This window comes from Acomys russatus, unplaced genomic scaffold, assembly GCF_903995435.1.
Source record: "Acomys russatus unplaced genomic scaffold, mAcoRus1.1, whole genome shotgun sequence".
Taxonomy (NCBI): Eukaryota; Metazoa; Chordata; class Mammalia; order Rodentia; family Muridae; genus Acomys; species Acomys russatus.
Window position 1 is genome coordinate 688,372 of NW_026131810.1, and position 22,828 is coordinate 711,199.

The window sequence follows — 22,828 nt, forward strand, 5'->3', positions numbered from 1 at the left end:
TTTCCAGGTGCTCCCAGGCTCATTGTCTCCAGTTTGTAACTATAAGCAGGCATGCATGCACTCAGTGTATTAGCCTGAAATGTGGGCCACAAAAACCAGGGTTTGGTCTTCAAATCCATCAGAGACATAATGGTATGGAACACAAATGTATCTGACCTTAGGCCACCCAGTCAATCCACGGAAAGTTCCTTAGTTCATGCAGTGCATGCCCTGTCTCCAGCATCTGCTCATGCACCTGCCGGCACACAGCACCTATGGTCTGTGTCCCAGAATGCACTGTCAGTGAAAAAAATCCAGTGACTTGGTGTCCCACCCAGAAGACATCCCACCGTGTGGAGCACAAGTGAATCTGACCACAGATCACACAGCTAATCCATAGAAAGCTCCTGGGTCCAAGCAGGGACAAACTGCAGTCTGTCTACTGGATAATATTGATTAACAAAGACATACGAAGTCAAAATTAGTTTTCCCTTAGCTTTACCTCCATCATTCCTGGTTGCTGAGAGGGCACCAATTTACCATTCTCCTGAGGCAAATACAATATTATTGTTATTATAGCCAATGAAGCTAAAAAATTACTGACAGATGACCTGTATCCTTCAGCTGCAATCCATAATCTGGAGTTCCTCAGCACTTCTCTCTGTCTTACAGATAAGTTATATATTTGGCAGCTGGGCCTCCACAAGTATTATGTTTTTTTAGACCCTGTATCATTGTGGGAGGATCATGTGTACCTTGCATACAGTAATAAACTTCCAAATCCTCAGGTTTCACTCTGATGATTTTGAGTGTGAAATCTGTGCCTGACCCACTGCCACTGAACCTGTCTGAGATCCCAGAAATTCAGTTGGAAACTTTGTAGATGAGGAGCTGTGGAGACTGGCCTGGCTTCTGCAGGAACCAATACAAGTAAGTGTTTCCATCACTATATAGGAGGCTCTGATTAGATCTGCAAGAGCTAGAAGCTTGATCTCCAAGGCTGACAGGCAGAGAGACTGGAGTTTGGGTCATCACAACATCACCACTGGGGGCTGAAATAATGACAGAGAAGTACAAAGTTATGGACACACTTCATGAGCAATCTTTGTGCTTTCTTTTTTGAGTTATTTTCAAATGCCATGTTTATTTTTCATACAATTTCTATTAAATAAAATAATCTTAACAAAACAAATGAAATGAAAGCCTTAAGGGCCTTCTAGCAATAACTCAGAATTTCTCAGTCAATCCATGTCATAACCTTCATTATAACACAAATTCACTCCTTTCTGGAACCTCCTTCTCACAGATGTAGTCATCACAGGCCCTGTCCTTTAGGATAAGTCTCACCTTCTCATAAATTGACAAAACAAGTATGATTACCAGGGGAAAATAGGGCTCATCCTATCTACCCATCTTCCTTTCTCACTTCCCTCTGTCCTCACCAGGAATCCTGAAGAACATCAGAATCAACAGCAGAACAGGCAACTTCATTTTGAGAATGCTACTGAGGAGACTGATCAGCCACTGCAAAGTGACAACTGAGCTTTTATGTCAAACTAGCAAGGGTGGGTCCTCCCTAGGGAGCAATATGCAAAGGTCTTTGTTACTGCTACAGTTTAGATAAAAGGAAGAGTCGTTCATGCTTCTCATGATTGCAAATTCACTGAAAATATGTTCTATGTAAGGGATTAGGGAAGTAAAACAAAATATGGTGCTTGATGGGGAAAGAACATGCTAAAAACCTTCTGAACTCAGCCTATCAGGTCCCATCAGGATAGCATGCATCCCCTTTTCTGAGGGCTGCAGGGCTGCCAGGCTAGGGGAAGTGATCACCAGAACCAAATCTTGTGTCATAAGCAATCCCTGCACTTCCTCTTCCCCCCTTGCCAAAATATAGAATGAGTTGTGCATTGGCTACTTCTGAACAGTGTGTCCAGGTTCTCTGCTTGTAGTCTCCTTGATTGGTGTATCAGTTTGAGCAGGCCCTGGGTCCAGATCTGCTGAGCTTGATGGTGTTCTTGTGGATATTCTGACCCTTTCTGATCCTTCCATCTTCCAACTCTTCCATGCAACTCTCAGCACTTCACCCAGAGTTTGGCTGAAAGTACCAATATGTGTGCCGATCCCCTACTGGGAACAGTCTCTCAGAGAACATCTATGTTGGGCTAATATCCACTTGCAAATCAGAATATACCATGCATGTCTTTCTGGGTCTGGGATACCTCACTTCGGATGATCTTTTCTGGCTTTATCCATTTGTCTCAAATTATCAAGTTTTTCTTGTTTACAATACCTGAATTGTATTACATTGTGTAAATATACCACAGTTTCTTTATCCATTTTTAAGTTGAGAGACATCTATGTTGTTTCCAGATTCTGGATATTATGAATAAATCTACTATGAACATAGTTGAACAAATACCCATATTGTATGGTTTAGCATGTTTCAGGTATATGCCCAGGAGTGGTATGGCTGGGTCTTTAGGTGACACTAGTCCCAATTTTCTGAGAGAGTACAGATTGATTTCCAACGTTGTTTTATGAGTTTTCATTCCCTACAGCTATAAAGGAGTGTTTGCATTTCTCTACATTCTCATGAGCATGTAGTGTCACTTGAGTTTTTGATGGACTAAAGTTCTCAACATAAAACCAGAGACACTAAACCTGCTAAAAGAAAAGGTGAAGAGCCTTGACTTCATTCTCACAGGAGACAGCTTCCTGCACTGAATACCAGTAACTCAGACTGTAAAGTCAACAATTAATAAATGGGACCTCAAGAAACAGAAAAGCTTCTTTAAGGAAAAGGACACTGACAAAAGGCACAGTGGGAAAAAAATCTTCTCCAATCCTACATTCAACAAAGGGCTAATATCCAAAATATATGAAGAATAAAGAACTCAAGAAATTAAACACCACCAGACCAAATAACCTAAATCAAAAAATGGGGTATAGAGAATTCTCAACAGAGTAATATCAAGTGGCTGAGAAACACTTATTAAATACTTAGCACACTTATTAAATACTTAGCATCCTTAAGCATCCAGGAAATGCCAAGCAAATCAACTCTGAGATTTCATCTAATCGGTATCAGAATGACTAAGATTTTTTTAAAACTCAGCAATGTAAATGTAGAGAAAGCAGCACTGCTCCTTGTGTGTATGTACTTTGTGGAGTAGGTTCTTCAGTTATAGCCTGTTTATACTTCCTCTGAGTGTCACCAGGTATCCCCACCAAGGGGGAAGTGATCAAATAGGGGGCATCAGAGTTCATGTCCAAGTGAGTCCCTGATCTTCATAGAATTGTGGAGAATATGGTGTATATTGGTTAGATATTGATAGGGGTTCTAGGGATACTGCATGGATTGACCCTGATTGGTATAGCACTTTGAGCTAACCCATGTAGGTCCAGATCTGCCCATTTTAATGGTCTTCTTGTAGGTTTCTTGGACTCTCTAGATCCTTGTATTTCCCCATCTTTTGTACATCTCTCACCTAGAGTCTCAATAGGAAGTTCCAGTATCTTTCCCAATCTCCAGCTAAGTGAAGACTTTCAGGGGATATCTCTGTTGGGCTAGTGTCCAATTATAAGTGAGTATATGCCATTTGTTTCTTTCTGATTCTGGGTTCATTCACTCAGGATGATCATTTCTAGTTCCATCAATTTGCCTGCAAATTTCAGGGTTTCCTTGATTTCAACAGCTCAGTAGGATTCCATAGTGCCCTGAGGTAGCAATATTCCCAGTTTTCATAGACAACAGCACAATGATTTCCAAAGTGGTTGTACAAGTTTGCACTCCCACCACCAATCAAGGAATGTTCCCCTTTCTCCACATCCTTACCAGCATATTCTGTCACTTGAGTTTTTGATCTTAGTCATTCTGATGAATGTAAGATGGAATCTCAGAGTCATTTTGATTTGCATGACTAAGGACACTGAGGATTTCTTTAAGTGTTTCTCAGCCATTTGATATTCTTCTGTTGAGAATTCTTTGTATACTTCTGAACCCCATTTTTTAACTGGGTAATTTGGTTTAGTGGTGTTCAATTTCTTGAGCTTTTTATATATTGTTGAAATAAGTCCTGTGTCAGATGTAGGGTTAGAAAAGATCATTTCCCAGTCTGTAGGCTGTTACTTTGTTCTTTTGACAGTGTCTTCTGCCTTACAGAAGCTTCTCAGGCTCATGAGGTCCCATTTATAAATTGATGACCTTAAAGACTGGTCTGTTGGAGTTTTGTTCAGAAAGTTGTTTCCTGTGCCAATGAGTTCCAGGGTCTTCCCCACTTTTTCTTCTAACAGATTTACTCACTCTGGTTTTATGTTGAGGTCTTTAATTCACTAGGACGTCTCTTTTGTGCATGATGATAAATTCAGATCTACCTGAATCTTTCTACAAGCAGAAATCCATTTAGACCAGCACCATTTCTTGAAGATGCTATCCTATTTCCATTGAATAGATTTGGCTTCTTTGTCAAAAATCAAGTGTCCCTATGTGTGTGGATTTATTTCTGGGTCTTTGACTTGCTTCCATTGGTCAACCAGCCTGTTTTTTTATTGCAGTACCATGCTCTTTTAATTATTGTTGCTCTATAGTACAGTTTGAGATTGGGTAAGGTGATTTCTCTGGGGGATCTTTTATTTTACAGGATTGTTTTAGCTAATCTGTTTTTTTTTTTTTTTTTTTTTTTTTTTTTTTTTTTTTTGCTTTTCCATATTAAATTGAGAATTGCTATTTAAATGTCTTTTAAAACTGTGTAGGTGTTTTGATAGAGATTGCATTGAATCTGTTAATTGCTTTTGGTAAGATGGTCATTTTTACTATGTTAAATCTCTTGATCCATGAACAAGGGAAATCTTTCCTACCTTCTGATATCATTTTTAATGTCCTTCTTCAGAGACCTGAAGTTTTTTTTCAAACAAGTCTTTCACTTGTTTGGTTAGAATTATTTCTAGATACTTTATATTGTTTGTGGCTATCCTAAAGGGTGTAGTTTCCCTAATTTCTTTCTCAGCACATTTTTTGTTTATATACAGGAAGGCTACTAATTTTTTGAGTTAATTTTTTATCCAGCTATGTTGATGAAGGAATTTATCAGCTGTAGGAGTTCTCTGGAGGAATTTTGGGGGTCACTTATGTACACTACCATATCTTCTGCAAATAGGGACAATTTGAATTCCTCCTTTTCCATTTTGACTCCCTTGATCTCCGTTTGTTGTCTTATTGCTCTGGCTAGAACTTTAAGAAATATTGAAGAGATATGTAGAAAATAGGCAGCATTGTCTGGTCTCTGACTTTAGAGGAATTTCCTTGAGGTTCTCTCCATTTAATTTGATGTTGACTATTGGCTTGCTGTATATAGCCTTTATTATGTCGAGGTATGTGTCTTGTACCCCAGATCTCTCCAAAACTTTAAACATGAATGGATGTTGGATTTTGTAGAAAGGAAATTTTGATTTAGAAATTTCAGCCATCTTTAGAAAGATTATGTTGAATGAAGTTGTTTCACAGTAAAAATTATTTCATGAATTTCATCACTATATTATTTGCATTATTACTCTAGAATTTTGAAGGCTTTATTTTGCTGACAGAAGTTACTCTTCCCTGGGTCTTCAGATGTCTAATGACATCTCTATTTTTATTTTGTTTTGAGTGACTTGATTTTACCTAAGATAGACACAGAGATCACCACATCGGCATTTTAATACTTCATGGATTTTTATCTAACAACTTATAATTCAGAATTTGGTTTGGTTATTTCTCAGTCTTCAGAGAATCCCTTGTTGTTGTTTGTTTTAGGAATAATTAGCCTTAGACGGAGTTTATCTCTGTGTGAGGACCTTTCTGGGCCCTAATGGAAACTAAAGGTATAACACAAGTGTCTCCTTTGAACCAAAATGAACATGAAAGTGATGAGAGCAATGATTCCAACAAAGTCTCTTGGTGAACCAAAATTGGAATAATAAACAAGAAGTTATAATTGATACACACTATAAATCATGCGTATCTCTTGATTCTTGTTAACTTAGCACCAAAAGTGCTGTGCCCTGAAAAGCTGAGAATAAATATTAAAGAATATTTGCTTTCCCAAGGAGAAATAGCTCCATGGAGTTAATCAATTCCCTTCATTCATGAGTTTAGCACTTGAATTTTTTGGAAAAGTTAGTGCATCTGTTTTGTTGGATTCTCTAATTTAAAATACCTGTAGGCTAGCACAGATATAGTATAACAAATAATATAACTTACATATATTTAGTGAAAATTAATTTTTGATTTCACCTTTTGAATACAGATGCTTAGGATTTCTTGTTGAAATGTCAAAATCTCACTATGATCACATGGGAATATTCAGGTCACCATCATGACTTTCACTCTTTTATTCTTTCCTGAATGTATTGAAGTATTTGGAATTTCATATTTTGTAATGCATGTATCAAATTTGTTACCTTATAATTTTTAATTAAAAATCAACCATATGGCTGAGTGCCGTGGTGCATGCCTGTAATCCCAGCACTTGGGGAGACAGTGGCAGGCAGATCTCTGTGAGTTCAAGACTATGTCTGATCTACAAAACAAGTCCAGGACAGTCAAGGAAACCCTGACTAAAAAAAACAAAAAAATCCTAAAAAACAAAACAAAACAAAATCAAAAATCCAAAAAAGAAAAAAACCACAATATGTCCACTGGAAATTAAGATGTGAAACATGAAAAACAAACACATTAAAAAATTTTTAAAATAGTAAATAAAAATATCACAGTTTGGTGACATGAGTATTTAAACATTGACAGAGATTGGCATTTCCCAGGCAGAGGGAACCTACTGGGAAAAGCCTCTGGATCAGTTGTTACACGAACATGACTTCCTTCACCCAGTGGACACATGCTAAGTCCTAAAAACAAGGCTTGATTTCTGCTGACAAATTCTTTGTGGTCTTCACTGAGAAATATTATTGTCTTTCTAGATTACAGATGAATCCTACAAGATATTTTAAGATTAAAACACAACCCTTTCCAAATGTTTTCCTAGTGACCTTTTTAGCTACTTCTTACCAGCGGCTATATACCTCTTTTTTTTTTCATATAAAAATATATTTTATTAATTTATTCATATTGCTTCTCAATTGTTATCCCATCCCTTGGATCCTTCCATTCTTCCCTCCCTTCCATTTTCCCTTTACTCTCTGTCCCCGTCCTGCGGGTGCAGTTATTCGTGGAGTGGCGAGGAGGGTGGCGACCTGTGAATAAAGAATTAGGCGGGAGAGAGACACGAGCCCATGAAAAACTTTGCTTATTGAGGGCCGTTTATTGTAGGGGGGTATCCAAATTTATAGTAAGCTTCTGAAAGGGCGGGGGTAGGAAGGAATGCAGTGGGAAGGTACAGAATCTTCTGGGGTAAGAACCCCGGGGTAATGTGTGGGGAGGGGGAGGAAATAGGTAGCTTTTCTCAGAAGTCACGGTACACTGAATGTTCCTTTTCTCAGGGCCAGGCAGAATGTTTGAAAATTTCTTTCAACAGTAGGCTTGAGGCCAGCTGGAGTCCGGCTCAGCCAGGTGTCTCTTGGCTCCCAACATCTCCCTCTTCCCTTTTTATTAAGGGCCCTAGCACCACCTTTTGTCAAATAAGGTCTCACACATTCCCGAGAGCGCTCGCCGTCGGGGTGGCGGAAGGCGAAAACTAGCGCCACATTGGGGCGCAGCATTTCACAGCTCTCTATAGTTTGTTGTATGGGCAATGAGCTTAGGCAAAGGAAATGGTCCGATCAAGGCTGGAGCATGACTCTGGACCGACCGATCGAGGACCATCTTGGAGGTGACACTCAGTGCCATCCCGTGTGCAATGGGCAATTTTCCCCGCGGGGTGCAATGGCTACTGGGTGCACGCAGATATAGGGTGCCTTTCGACGTGCAATGGCAACTAGGGCCAGTCGAGTGCAAAGGCCACGCAGAGAGAAAAGAGAGAGAGACTCATTGCAAGTTAGTTATTTAGGACTTAAAGGCTATCCGCCAGGCCTGAGGGGAATGGTCCGACCTCTAGGGCAAAAAGGCTGTGCGGTAGGAACCGAGGATGATGGAAGGGGGTTTGATGAGGTTACCAGAAACGCCTAGGGCAGCGCCAAGCCCTCTATCCGGCATCGCGTAATGCTTGGAAATGTAGGGGCTGTCCATAGGGCTGGGGTGAAGGCTGTTGGACCCCTGAAGTCTCTGTTTCGGAGGCATTATTTTTAGGATCTTCTGAGGAGAGGCGGTGGTAATGGACCTGTATATTCTTGGTAGCAGAGTCAACCTGGCTTTTAACAAAGGTGGTTAAATGATGGAAGGCCCAAGGCCCAAAAGAAAGGAGGAGGAGGATCCCCACAAAAGGGGCCCATGAGGCTGGGCAAGAGGGTAGTGAGCCAGGGGGAGGAGGAAAACCAATTCTGATACCAGGATTTTTGTGTCTCTCTGGCTCGCTGGCGTTCTTCCAGGGCCTTGGAAACTTTGTCAAGGCTTTTTTGTGCCAGTCCTGTTTTACTAACATAGAAACAACATTCCTCTTTAAGAGCAGCACAGAGCCCCCCCTCCTTGAGGAAAAGGAGGTCAAGGCCTCTGCGGTTTTGAAGAACTACCTCTGCAAGGGAATCAAGGGAATCTTTTATCTCTAGAATCCCATCTCTCATATTGGAAATATCTCTATCGATAATTGTCTGGAGCTCGGCAAAACCTTGTTTGGAGGTCACCATGGAGACAATTCCTGTACCTGCCCCCACTGCACCAATGCCCTAAATAGTGGCTATGGTGAGGGTTGTAATTGGCTCTCTTTTAGATCGGGGGTGGATGGAGATGCCCTTATCTATAAAGTTCAGGAAATCTTCAGGTTTGTGAATGGAGAAGCGAGGGAATAAGAGAACCGTCACACACCAATCATGCTTTTGGATAAACAAAGGGGTAAAGAGAAAAGAGGCCAGGCCTGAAGAGCAGGGAAAATAAGTACCATTAGGGGCTAAGGCAAATTTAGAGGTGGTATTTAATACAAGAGTCTGATTGCAAACTTCCAATAGGTCTCTGGGGGGAAGCATATTTGGGCCCAGAAGGCAGGTGCCGAAACCAGAAATAGATTGAACTGTAGTGGAGTTGTCAGGTTTAGATGTGGAAAGGGCAGAAGATGTCTCATCAGTAAAGGAGGGGGTGGAAAAAAGCGAGATGCCCTCATAGTAAGAGGGGTGGGGGAGAAACATATCCAACATTCTAGGTAAGTGGAGGAGTTAGTACTTTTAAGGGTCTGGATAGTGGCATTAGCGAGATCAATTATGAGTTCTGCAGTACTAAGGGGACCAACAGGGATGGTGGGTTGGAACAGGGTAGGGAAAGAAGAGAGGAGGGTGGCAGAAGGATGAGGGGTTGGCTATAGCTTAGGAGCAGGAGGCTTGGGGGCGGCTGCTAAAGGCTTATGAAGCATATTATTGGGGCCTGCAGAGGCAGCATTTTTATTGGGGACTTCTTTTAAGAGCCTGATTTTAAAGGTTAATCCCATGTCATAACCGACTTTATAAAGGCGTAGACCCCACTCAAAGGCCCTGCCAGTCCACATTTGACGCTTACCTGGGGCGGTGAAGGAGATGGATAGTGGATTGCACCAACCAAGGGTGGGGGAATGAGTGCTATTGCAAAGCTTTTTTAAGTCATCAGGCGTATAGTGATTATTAACTTCAGGGTGTATCCAAGAACTAGTGACAGGGATATAATCCCAGGAGGAAGTTGGCATCCAATAAGTGGTTCCCGATGTCTCACATCCCCAGGAGGCACAAAACAAATCATTAGAGTCTCCGCACTTGTAATCAGTGTTCCGGGGACGATGAGAGGTGCCAGGGCAAACATATAGGTCTCCATTTAGTCCCCAGTACCCTTGTCTTCTTAGAGCCTTATGAAGCAGTATTCGTTCTAAATCATTGCGGCATCTGACATAGTCTTTTCTTCTTTTGGGCTGTTCGGGAGCCTTAGACTCACGCGGGAGCCAAAAAATGTCATCAGTACCCCAGTCGGGGTCAGCCCCAAGTGCCAGTGCGCAGAGGTCTACTTGGAGGACCGGCCAATGGGGCTGAGCCCCCAGGTGGCTACTGGAATTAACAATGTCGCCAGCCTGGTTTTCAATGACCCATGTGTAATTGAATATCACGTAGGGATTATAGCGGGGGAGGGAGAGGGGAGTACTTACCACTGGGCTCAGGAGAATGAGGAAGAAGATGAGCAGGGACATTCTATGAGAAAGCACATTAATTGATCTTCCTCAGGGACTTTCCCTGGGTAGGTCATTGGATGAGCCAGTTTGATTAGGCTTTCAGGAAGCCATTGAGCATTTTGTTGAGTCTGGTCATAGACACAGTCGTGTCCTTTGCCCCAAATGAGCACAGGGTCTGGTCCATGCCATTGATGGGTCAAAGGGTTTTTCCATAGTACTTGAGCATAAGCATCAGTGGTTGAAGGATGCCAAAATCTATCGGCAGCTGATTTTCCCTGACTATCAAGGGTTAAAAAATTAAGGACAAATAAGGCAAGATTTAATAAATTTTTATGGTTATTATTGGTGGGGTATAATATCCCCCCAGAATTTTTGAGTTTTAAAATCATATTTTTTAAGGTTTGATGAGCTCTTTCTACTATGTCTTGTCCTTGAGGATGGTAGGGAATTCCAGTAACATCTTTAATTTGTAATTGGGCGCAAAAGCTTTTAAAGGAGGAGCTAGTATAGCCAGGCCCATTGTCTGTCTTAATGGTGGAGGGCTGGGGCATAACTGTGAGGCAGGAGAGAACATGGCTGATTACATTCCTTGTAGCCTCCCCGGACTGAAGGGTGGCGTAAAGGAATCCACTAAAAGTGTCTATAGACACATGGATGTATTTCAGCTACCCAAAAGGGGCAAAATGGGTAACGTCCATTTGCCACAGTTCTCCTGGGGTGAGTCCCCGAGTGTTAATTCCCAGATGTGGTTCAGGGAGAAAGGTAATGTAGTGTTGACATTGACGTACAATCTGTCAGGCCTGTTCTCTGGTAATGGAGAACATTTGTCTCAGGGTTTGAGCATTTAGGTGGTGTAGTTGATGAGCCTGTTGGGCCATCTGAAGGGGGTGCCGTTCTTGGGATAACAGAATTAAGAAGGTTTCTCTGGTGGCTACATCGGCCAAATGATTGCCCTTGGCCAAATGTCCAGGCAGACCAGTATGGGCAGGAATATGTCCAACAAAGAAGTGGCATGTTCTTTGTTGGATACTTTGTTGGATTTTAGCAAAGAGAGGGGAAGCATTAGTATCCGGCCAAATAAAGGGCACAGTTTCTAACAGAGGAATGGAGCAAGCGACATAAGCGCTATCAGTATAGAGATTAAAGGGGCAGTCCTGTAGGGTTTGAAACACTTGGAAGACCACAGTCAGTTCCACCAGTTGAGCAGAAGATAGATTAGTCTGAAACCTGGTAGTTTGTCCATCAATAACATAGGCAGCCACACCAGACGAGGAGCCATCAGTAAAAGCCAAGAGGGCTTGTGGGATGGGGGTACTCTTGGTATGTTTAGGAAAAATTAAGGCTTGTTTACTGAGTAATTGGATAAGTTTGTCAGAGGGGAGATGTTTATCAATTTTTCCCTGGAAGGAAAAGCAATTGATGGCCCAGTCATTGGATGTTTGTAGTAGCCATTGAATTTGGGCAGGGCTATAGGGTTGGCTGACTATGTCTGGGTCTTTTCCAAATATTTTAAGGGAGCTCTCTCTTTCCTATCTGAGTATTTGGGCCACTAGGAGAGGATATGAGGAAAGGACTTTGGAAGGGGTAGCAGGTAAATGTAACCAATATAACGGTTTATTTTGCCATAGCAAACCTGTGGGCGAAAAAGTGGTGGGGAGGATTAACAGCCAGAGAGGGGAAGAGGGGGAGTAATATGAAATGGTCTGATTTGAAATGGCAGCCTCAACAACCTGTAAGGATTTTATAGCCTCAGGGGTCAGTTGTCTAGGGGAAGAGGGGTCAGGATTGCCCTGAAGAATAGAAAAAAGGGGCTTAAGGTCTCCAGTGGTGAGTTTTAAATAGGGGCGCAACCAGTTAATGTCCCCCAGGAGCTTCTGGAAATCATTTAGGGTGTGTAAAGAATCTCTTCTAAGTTCCATTTTTTGAGTGAGGATCTTATGAGAATGTAACTCGTATCCCAAAAACAAATGAGGGGGCTGAAGTTGAACTTTTTCTGGTGCAATATGGAGCCCAAACTCTTGGAGTCTGGCTACTAGGGAGGACGCAACTCGCAGGAGCTCCTCACCATCCGCTCCCGCCAAAAGGATGTCATCCATGTTGTGGATAAGATAGAGATCAGGATGTTCAAGGCAAAAGGGATCTATGGCTTGGGCCACATACTTTTGGCAAAGAGTAGGGCTATTGGCCATACCTTGGGGGAGTACCTTCCACTGGAAGCGAGGGGAGGGTCCTACACAATTAACAATGGGTAGGCTAAAGGCAAAGCGCTTGCAATCCTCCGGATGTAAAGGGATGCAAAAGAAGCAGTCTTTAAGGTCAATAACAATTTTTGAAAATCCCTTGGGAATGGCGACAGGGGAGGGGAGTCCTGGCTGAAGGGCTCCCATGGGAACCATAGTTTTATTTATTTCTCTAAGGTCTTGTAGTAGACGCCATTTACCCCCTTTTTTTAGGATGACAAAAATGGGGGTGTTCCAAGGAGACGTAGAGGGTTCCATATGACCTGCGGGCAGCTGTTGCTGCACCAACTGCATGTCCGCGGTAATTTTTTGGTGGGGAGGGGCCATTGGTCGATCCAGACAGGGGAGTCATTTTTCCAAGTAATCTTATCATCCTGGAGTGCAGGGGGAGCAATGGCCCTTATAAAAAAGAACTATGGTAACCCAATCCCGTTCGATCTAGTTTGGGGGTGGTCTGGACAGGGGTTGGGCGTCCCTGACTATTTTTGCCCAAGCCCTGACCGGGGAGAAATCTCTGATCTAGCATTTGTTGTGTCACAGTAGGAGAGGGGCTGAAAAGGTAAACCCCCATCTTGGTTAATATATCTCGTCCCCAAAGGTTAACAGGCAGGCCAGGGATGATGAATGGCTGGATACAGCCCGTATTGCCATCAGGATCCTCCCATGTCAGAATCTCGGGACTTTGGAGGGTGTTGGGACACGCCTATGTCCTGGAGGTGGTTTAGGGAGGGCTGGCATGGCCAGGAGGAAGGCCACGAGGCCTGAGATAAAACAGTGGAATCTGCTTCTGAATCAAGAATGCCTTTAAAGTATTTGCCATTAAGTTTAAGTTTAAGGTGTGGGCGTTCTTTGGTAATCTTCTGGACCCAATCAATGTCAGAGGATCTGGGAGCAGAGGGCCCCTTGGGTGGCCCCAATGAGGGCGAGCCACAAAGCCTCCGCAACTCTCCCGAGCTCCCTGAACAATCCCAGCCAGGGGAGAGAGAACGGACCCCCAGGCAGGGATCGCCCTCCAAGCAGCCACGGCGGCAGAGGTGGACTGAGCCAAAAGTCCTAGGGAAAAGGCCTCTCTGTTCACCATTAAGAGCATATCTACCCTGTCCAAAAAGCCCATCCAATGTCCACCATCTGGCAGAAGCACGGCCACCCTGGCCATCAGACCGCGCCGTGGAGCGGCAGCGGCCCGACCAGTCCGCGCGCCAAGAGAGAAACTGGCCCTGTGCCAACACGGACTGGGCAACAGCAGTCCACCCACTGGGTGCGAGACACCCGCCGCCGCTGAGGCTCCCAAGCAAGGAGAGGGCAAAGGGGGCACCTGGGCTGCAATTTTCGACCGCAGCATTCAACCCCTCCAATTATATGAAAGGGAGTCCACGACAAACAGCAGGAGCGGGTGCCCGACCATCGGCGCCACCCCCAGTTCCACCATCCAGATCATGGTCAGAGGTGGATTGCTCCACCCCGGAGCCAGAACGGAGATCAATGAGGGGAGGAGGGTCCCTGCGAGCGGACCGCCGCGAGGCAGAGGCGGGAGAGGAGGGGAGCCGAGAAGGCGTGGAAGGGGGAACAGGCTGATGGCCAGTGGACCGGGAAGCAGAAGGTTGAGACGGCAGAGCAGGAGCCGAGGCAGTCTCTTGGCCAGACTCAGGGGCCATCTGGGAGCGTGTGACAGGGAAGGCGAGGTGGGCAGAAGACGAGTAGAGAACGGAGAGACTAGAGAGACGATTTTGAAGTTGGAGGACTTCCGTAAGGTCTTGAATCTGTTGAGTCAGGTGGGATTTCATAGCGGTGAGTGCAGCGGCAGGCAAAGAGGGCGCGGCAGGCAAAGAGGCAGTGAGGAGAGGGGGAAGGGTTGGGAGGGCCAAGGGAGGCCACTCTTCGGAGTGATAGTGGGCGGCTTCCTCCTCAAGGGTCGCAGCGTCTCCCGGATCTAGGGGGTCATCACCATTCTGGGCAAGGAGGACGATGGGCAGAGCAGAGGGAGAGTTAGGGGGGTTAGAGGGAGGGTTCTTGGCCTCAGAAAAGTCAGGGGCACAGAAAGGAGAACAGCCACGTTCTACAGAAGAGAGTGGGGTCGTTATAGTTGAATGGGAGGGACTCACACAGGCATAATTCAGCAACAGAAAGAAGTTGTTTTGGGCCACTATCGTTTTCAGCCGATTTAATTACATCTTTAATAAGCCCCCAGTAAGAGAATACACTGTGTTTGACTGCATCATTGCCTTCTTTTTCAATTAAGGCGTTTAGTTCCCTGCCCACCTTTTGCCATTTTTTAGAGTGAATAGTAGGACCATCAATCATAAACCATGGACACGTATCAGCAATAAAAACAAAGAACTGCACCAAGTTTTTTTTTAACCCTAATGTCTCTCTCTTTGAGAGTTTCCTTTAAGTCCTTAACGAATCAGACTTCCTTGGACATAGAATGGCCCATTCTTGAGAAAATGCGGATGGATGACTCACCTAATAACAAGACCAGCCGGGCGCGCAGGACAAGTTAAAAAAAACCAAACGGGATCCCTTAATCCATCCGGGGGCAATCCGTGCCTTGGCCCCACGTCGGGCGCCACTGTCCCCGACCCGCGGGTTCAGTTATTCGTGGAGTGGCGAGGAGGGTCGCGACCTGTGAATAAAGAATTAGGCGAGAGAGACACGAGCCCAGGAAAAACTTTGCTTATCGAGGGCCGTTTATTGTAAGGGGGTATCCAAATTTATAGTAAGCTTCTGAAAGGGCAGGGGTAGGAACGAACGCAGTGGGAAAGTACAGAATCTTCTGGGGTAAGAACCCCGGGATAATGTGTGGGGAGGGGGAGGAAATAGGTGGCTTCTCTCAGAAGTCACGGTACGCTGAATGTTCCTTTTCTCAGGGCCAGGCAGAATGTCTGTGGTTTCTCAGAAGTCACGGTACGCTGAATGTTCCTTTTCTCAGGGCCAGGCAGAATGTTTGATAAGTTCTTTCAACAGTAGGCTTGAGGCCAGCTGGAGTCCGGCTCAGCCAGGGGTCTCTTGGCTCCCAACAACTCTCCTTCCCTATGTCTGTGACTGAGGGGGACTTCCTCCCCCTGTATATGATCATAGGGTATCATGTCTCTTCTTGGTAGTCTGCTATTCTTCCTCTGAGTGCCACAGGCCTCCCCACCCAGAAGATATGGTCAAATATGAGGCACCAGAGTTCATGTGAAAGTCAATCTCCACTGTCAACTCAACTGTGGAGAATGTCCTGTCCATTGGGTAGATCTGGGTAGGGGGTTCAAAGTTTACTGCACATATTGTCCTTGGCTGGTGCCATAGTTGGAACAGGACCCCTGAGCAGGACCTGGGCCCAAATCTGCCCCTAATAATGTTCTTCTTGTAGGTTTCTAGGACCCTCTGGATCCTTCTATTTCCCCACTCTTCCATGCTTCTCTCACCTAGCATCCCAATAGGATGTCCTCCCCTCTCTCCCATTTTCCTGGTAAGTGAAGAAGATACAATCATAGATCTTGGAGCAGCCATTAAAGAAAATGCTAAATCTGGAGAAATCCTGACACAATACATCATTTATCTAGAGCCTCAGTGCATATTCTGAAGCTGAAAATTTAAGTGCATGCCATTCTTGAATGATTATTGTCTCTTGACTCAGTCTAAGTATGTTACGAGCACATAATAAGCCTCAGATATTCCTATATATTCTCATGGGTAGATTAGGAATAGATTTGAATCAATACATGCACAGGGTATTAAACATATACCAAGAGAACCGTTAACTTGAATACAAAGTTAAAATCAGCAACAAGTTCTACAATCTAGTGCTGATATTGGATGCAAGATTCAAGGACAAATTTCTTTTCAAAGGCTTATTCCAGTTACATGAGGCTAGCATGAGGTATATACAATTTTTGGGGCAAATCCTTACCACCACAAATGCTTCTAGATGGACTGAGCAGGGGCCAGATATCTGCTGCATGAGCTGATTCCAATATTAAATTTCTAATAAGCCTACATTCCAACTTTGTCACTGAGTGGTGAACATTAATGATAAAATGCATATGGTTGCTTCTCTTTAGCTACTTAAAGCACCAGAAAGTATGACAACAGCTTGTATAATAAAATAAGATTCCAGTTAATATGCATTTTAAGATTGGAAATGAGCTTTGAAATAAATTAATCTGAATCAGAATTTATGTCGCTGGGTCACTTGGTGGTTGGGGAAGTCATGCTGTGGAAGAGAATCCCAAGCCTGGTGGATCAATGTGAGCAGTAGTAATGTGTGTAGGGTATTAACCAACAGCTGTCTTCCAGGATTTCTCCAGGCTGGCAAGGGTTCCTGATCCAGTCACCACTTCTGTCTGGCTGGGCTAACAGGGTGGGGGAAGTTTGAGCCTTAGGACCCAGTTTCCATTCTGCATTTTTCCCTCCTGATGGCCTTGAGTTGTTATTTCCCTTGAGTTGGGAACATTTGCATAGACACCTGTAAATGTTTCATCCTTTTAATTTATGTGACTTTTTTGTTCTCAGTTCTTTAAGACATGAGAAATTTTGGGTTTCTTCTGTTCAGTGAGAATATTAGGCCCCAGGAACATGTCATTGTGTAAGGAATTCCCGAAATTTGTGGATAAATGGATTGAGCTAGAAATGATCATAATGAGTGAGTTAACCCAGAAGCAGAAAGAATCAAATGGTATATACTCACTTATATCTGCATACTAGCCCAAGGGGCATGTCACACGAAAGCCTTCACTTACCAGGAAACTGGGACAGAGGGGAAGGCATCCTATTGGGACTCTAAATGAGAGACGCATGGGAGAACAGCAAAATAAAAGGATCCAGAGGGTCCTAGAAATCTACAAGTAGAACAATATGATAGGCAGATTTGGGCCCAGGGGTCCCTGCTCCAACTAAGGCACCAGCCAAGGACAATACAGGAGGTAAACTTTAAACCCCTTCCCAGATCTAGCCAATGGTCAGAATATTCTCCACAGTTGAGTGGAGAGTGTGATACGACTTTCTCACGTACTCTGGTGCCTCACATTTGAGCATGTCCCCTGGAGGGGGAGACCTGGTGGCACTCAGAGGATGGACAGCAAGTAGCCAAGAAGAGACTTGATACCCTATGAGAATATATAGGGGGAGGTAATCCCCCTCAGGAACAGTCATAGGGGAGGGGAATAATGGGAAAATGGGGGGGGAGGAATGGGAGGATACAAGGGATGGGATAAACATTGAGATGTAACAAGAATAAATTAATAAAAAAAAAAACAAAAAAAAAAAAAAAAAAAAAAAAAAAAGAAAATAAAAGTATTGTATTTCCTGAAAGAAAAAGAATAGATTTGACCCACATTGGAGTCTGACTTTTATTTTCCTTAACCACATATATCTGACCTAATGGTTTCTGGGTCTGGATTTAAATTAGGTTACATAATATTCAAATCCAAGCAATCAACTTTCTGACTCTTCACCAGAAATAAAGAACATTTTCCAGAGTGCTTCCTAGATCATCTGGCACTGATCTCTCTTCCTAGTTCCACCCTTCTCAGCCAAGACACTGGCATTCCTGGGAGAGGCAGAACCACTGACCCTGTGCTTCACCCCTTTCTCATACTGAAGCGATTGGCTATTGGACCTTCCCACAGGAGAAGCATGTACTTTTAGCCAGGCAGCAGCCAGGCCTCCTGAACCATAGTCAGTCTCTAGGGCTAGGGACAAATCTCTCACTGCAATGCCCCCACCATACTATTTCCCTCAGATTATCTGTCCACAGTATTAATAATTCTTATAATAAATACCTTGATCCTCAGTTATTCATCTTGGTGTTCTCTAAAACCAAAATGTAAAAGTTTGTTCCTCTGGAAATTTCTCTTCTCCTTCATGTCATATACACACATGAGATTATGCTTCTACATAGAATCTAATAATAACAAATGAACGCAACCATTTATAGTTGATTTCCAATTCTAAAGTCTACTTAAATTAATTGACATGTGTCAAACGTTGTACCCAGTTTTTCACAAATACTTTAACTTCCATATATTTGTTTTTTAATTTTTCATTTATTTCTTTATTTGGATGTGAAGAAATATAAAATTTCCAAGAAAAAGGAAAAGAATAAAGGAGAAAGGGAGGATTAATGTACAGATAGATGGCAATGTGGACCTGAAGAGGGAGTTGGGGAAGGGAAAATTTAAATTAGGAATGCTTTTAAAAGCCATAAGAACCTATCATTTGATATATTTCATATATTTTCTTATTAATACAAAAGAGATTTACATGGAGTTTTCCTAAATAGAGCATTATGCACCTCCAAAAACTGTCGCTTCTTATTTAAAAAGCCTTCTACCAAGTTTGTGATACTCTCCATCAAGATGTTGATCAGAGGAACACTTGAGAGTGCCAAAACAATATAGGTGATTGACATTGTTCTTAGTTGCTGTCATGGTTTGACTGAAAAATGCACCATAAGTTCAAATGTTTGAATACTTAGTCCTCAGTTGCTGTCAGTGTAAGTTTTGGAGGTACGGGCATTCTGGAAGAAATGTGTGCACAGGCATGAGAGCAAGCTTTCCATTTTTGTCCTTTACTTCCTACTTGTGGTTCAAGGTGTGAACCCTGAGAGGTTCCTCCAGACACCATGCCTTCTCTCCACTATTATGGACTCCAACCCTTTAGAACCATAGGTCTAAATAAACCTCTTCTTCTAGTCATAGTTTTCATCACAAAAATAGTAGTCAAATTCACACAGTTCACCTCCAGAATTTTATGGTGAGATGCTATACAGAAAGACACTATGGACATTCATTTAAAAAATGTAAAGAAATCAAGTCACTATTGATAAGGCAGCAGGAAGACCATAATGGCTAGTTTTCATAGTAAGGAAAGGTGTTGTGTGAGCTTCTTAGGGGAGAAAAGCTACCAAACTTTTACCCAGAAATTCACCCTGTGAATTGCAATAAAGTTTTTGGATGTAAGATTTTATCAAGTTACCACAAGTAGCACAGATGTTACAGCTTATCCAATAGTTATTTAAAATTAGAGTTAAGGTCTGTCCCACAGGAAGAAACACATGTCTGATGCTGTAGTGTGCCCCAAAGTCAAACGTTTCTGAGCTCTCATGTCCCAGGAGCCATCTTACTGGTATTATTTTTTAAAATGGACTCTGTGTCAAATTATCCTCTAAAGTTATACTCTACACAGTGCATATATTAGTGCAGCTCTTAGACCTCATTAGAGAAGTTCCTTTGTGCAGTTGATGGTGGCTGAAACAGAGACAAACAAAATGTCAAAGTATGGAGAACAAGTGTCAGTGGTGTGCTGATCTGCAAATAGAGCATCTCTATAACATGTTGATTCTGACGCTCAGTGACCCTTCCAGAAGAAGGGAATAAAATGCATAAAATTCAAATGTTTATTGTTCATTCATGCTTTGTCTTTTGAAAACTATTTATTTTATTACCCCATTTATGGATTGATTTGTTAGAGTTCCTGTGGATTAATTTGGTTATATTTTATTTCTCTGTATATTTTAGGTAATAATTCCCTTTTCAGTTATAGGTACCACTAGTTCTGAGGTCTCAGCTACTCATTAATTTGAATCTCTCATCATCTTTTTCTTACAAATTCTGAGAATCTTCCATAGCTACATAATGGGGAATCACACATATGTGCCAAATCCTGGAATAGCAACCTATCCTCGTAAGCCAACTTGAAAGTAAAATTCAGGAAAAGAAAATTGTATTCAATACGGCCACATTACAAAGTAGAATAAGTACACTCAGAGAACTATCTGAGATGGGGGAAGCCCTGAAATAAGATTAAAGATTAAACAGAGGGTAAATGATATGTACACTGAAGCATTCCTCTTCAAAGTGTGTTCCTGCCTACCATTGACCATAACTGAATGAACTTTTCTCATCCTGTAAGAAACTGTGTGCAATAGTGTTCAGGCAGAGAAGCTTCTGCCCCCTTTTCTCCAACAAGGAACTCTAATGGAAAGTATCATTCCCAGGGGTTCAAAGTTTGAGTACCTGAAAGCCGAAGGAAACAAGTGTCTCTTAAGAATATCTTCACGGGGGGACAAGATGGCACTGCACAGTATGAGCAATGTCTAAAGAACAGAGGAGCAGAGGCTGAGAAATAGACTGAAGGGAAAACACCAGAAGCATGAAACTCCCACTTCATCGCAGCTGGACAACTCCTGGTTCTGAAGGCACAAACTTGGGGCACCCTACACTCTTCTGAATAGGAGAAAGCACAGACCCCCTGAGGAACAGAGATTTTCCCGTGGCTGGCAGGGCACAACACAACAAAGCAAGTGAGCTTCTAATGCAAAACACAGTCTTAGCGACTCCTCAGACTGAACAATTGGAAATATTCAGAAGCCCTCAATCCACCATGGTTGCATGTCCCTGAGTTTGGGAGTCAAAAACTGTGAGCATCCTGCACTCCTCCAAATACTGGACAGAGTGCAAGTCCACTTGGGAACAGAGGGTCTGAGGTTCAACAATACCCATGACTGAACAGCCTTGGAGACTTCTCAAATTGAACAACCATGGAGTATAAGAAGAAGCGCCTACCTCCACTCCCATCCCCACTGTGGCTTTACTTTCCTGGGGTTGGGAATCACCAGCTCCAAGCTCTCTGAATTTCTCTGAGTATTGGTACAGGGTAGGCTCCCTGTGAAACAAAGGATCAACACAGTAGAAATAACACAGCATTTTAACCTCCAAGTCACTGTTCTACTCTGTGGCTGTTTCCTCTTAGAAGAACAAGTAGTCAGAGGAACCCTACTAAATCCCAGGTCACAGGTGGCAGAGCTTAAATGAATCTAGCACCACAAAAGCAGTGTCTTTCAATCCAGTAAATGAAGCGGCTGCCTTCAAAAAATACTCATCCCTGTGATTGCCAGGTTAGAAATACCAAGCCCCCTGAGCAGATGCCTAAAAGAAAGGGTAAGAAGACAAACAACAAAACGAGGACAGCATGGCTTCTCCAGAAAGCCTAGACCTCAGCAGATACTCTAATGCAGCTGAATCTGACAAAAATGACCTTAAAGCTTTGCTTATACACTTATTTGAGAATTGTAAAGAGGAAATGAATAGGTCCTTCCAAGAATTACAGGAAAATACAATCAAACAAATAGAGGCCATCGAAGTAAAACAGAAAACCACAATCAAACAGGCAAAGGAAATGAGTAAATCTGTTCAAGAAATGAAAACAAGTTAACTTCTGTCAGCTCACATCCTACCTCAAAGAAGATGATGAACATCAAGTACCCTCCTTGTGGAGATGGCTTCAAATGTGTCAAACCAGCCATGGGTAAAATGTCCTCGTATCAACCACTGATATAATTCTGCCTAAAATTAGACAAGCTTGAATGCAGATAGAGTCAACACCCAAACTCTGCCAAGACAGGGTAAGCAAGTCCTCAATAGTTCCTACTTCATAAATATCTCTATCAGATATAGTGGTCCAGAAGGCTGAAGATGATGCTTCAATGTTATAGAGAGTTACGGGGGATTGTCCAGGTAGTAACCTGTCTCTTTCATTTTTTTTGAGTTCGAAACTGCTAAAGTGTACTTCTTGTTGGCTCAGGTAATTAACTCTATTCCTTCTTAAATCTCTGATGGGGTTCAAGACCAAATAAGTTAGTTTCACAATTAAGCTTAGTTGTTTAGCAGTTCAGATATTTTTAGGTCTAGATAGATGTTTTAAGTTGATAGAGATGAGATATGACAGATATTGATTTACACTGAGAATTTTAGACTCACCAAGATGAAAAAATGATTTCTTCAAGGGAGCCAAACACAAATAGCCAAAACATGAAGGATATAATACTAATATAATTCCTAATTGTCTTTTGGTTCTTCTTGCTCTATGTAGTTTATTTTATATATGTATAATATTATGAATATATAGGAAATATTTTAAAATAAATATATAAAATAAAAAATAATATCTCCACCTTGCCACACCAGTTATACATTGTTGGACCCAAACCAAGGACCTTATGAGGTAGTTCTGCCATCTCAAGCAGGGACATTTTTTGGCCAGTGCTGTATAATTGTGTGAGGATATTCTAAAATTTCCTGAAAGTAATGAACATGTACATCCTTAGCCTCCAGTCTACTGATTTTCACTGTGAAATCTATTCCGGAACCACTGTCCCTGATCCTTCTGGGACTTGAAAATCTGTTGGGAACAATCATCATATATATCAAGAGGTTGAGGAGAATGGCTGGGCCTCTGCTGGTACCATACAAGTAAGTGATGCCATTATTATTTAGGTGTCTCTTTCTAGACTTGCAGGAAATGGAATTTGACTCTCCAGGAGTGACAGGATTGAAGAGTGCAGCCTGAGACATCACAATATCATCAGTGGATCCTGAAATGTGAGACATAAATGGCTATGCACAAATATAATGA

General features: G+C 42.7%; 1 gene segment (V, D, J or C); it reads right to left on the reverse strand.

Moving 5' to 3' along the window:
• Nucleotides 1–22,828, reverse strand: part of LOC127186512 (immunoglobulin kappa constant-like) — a 670,804-nt gene that overhangs the window by 622,539 nt on the left and 25,437 nt on the right.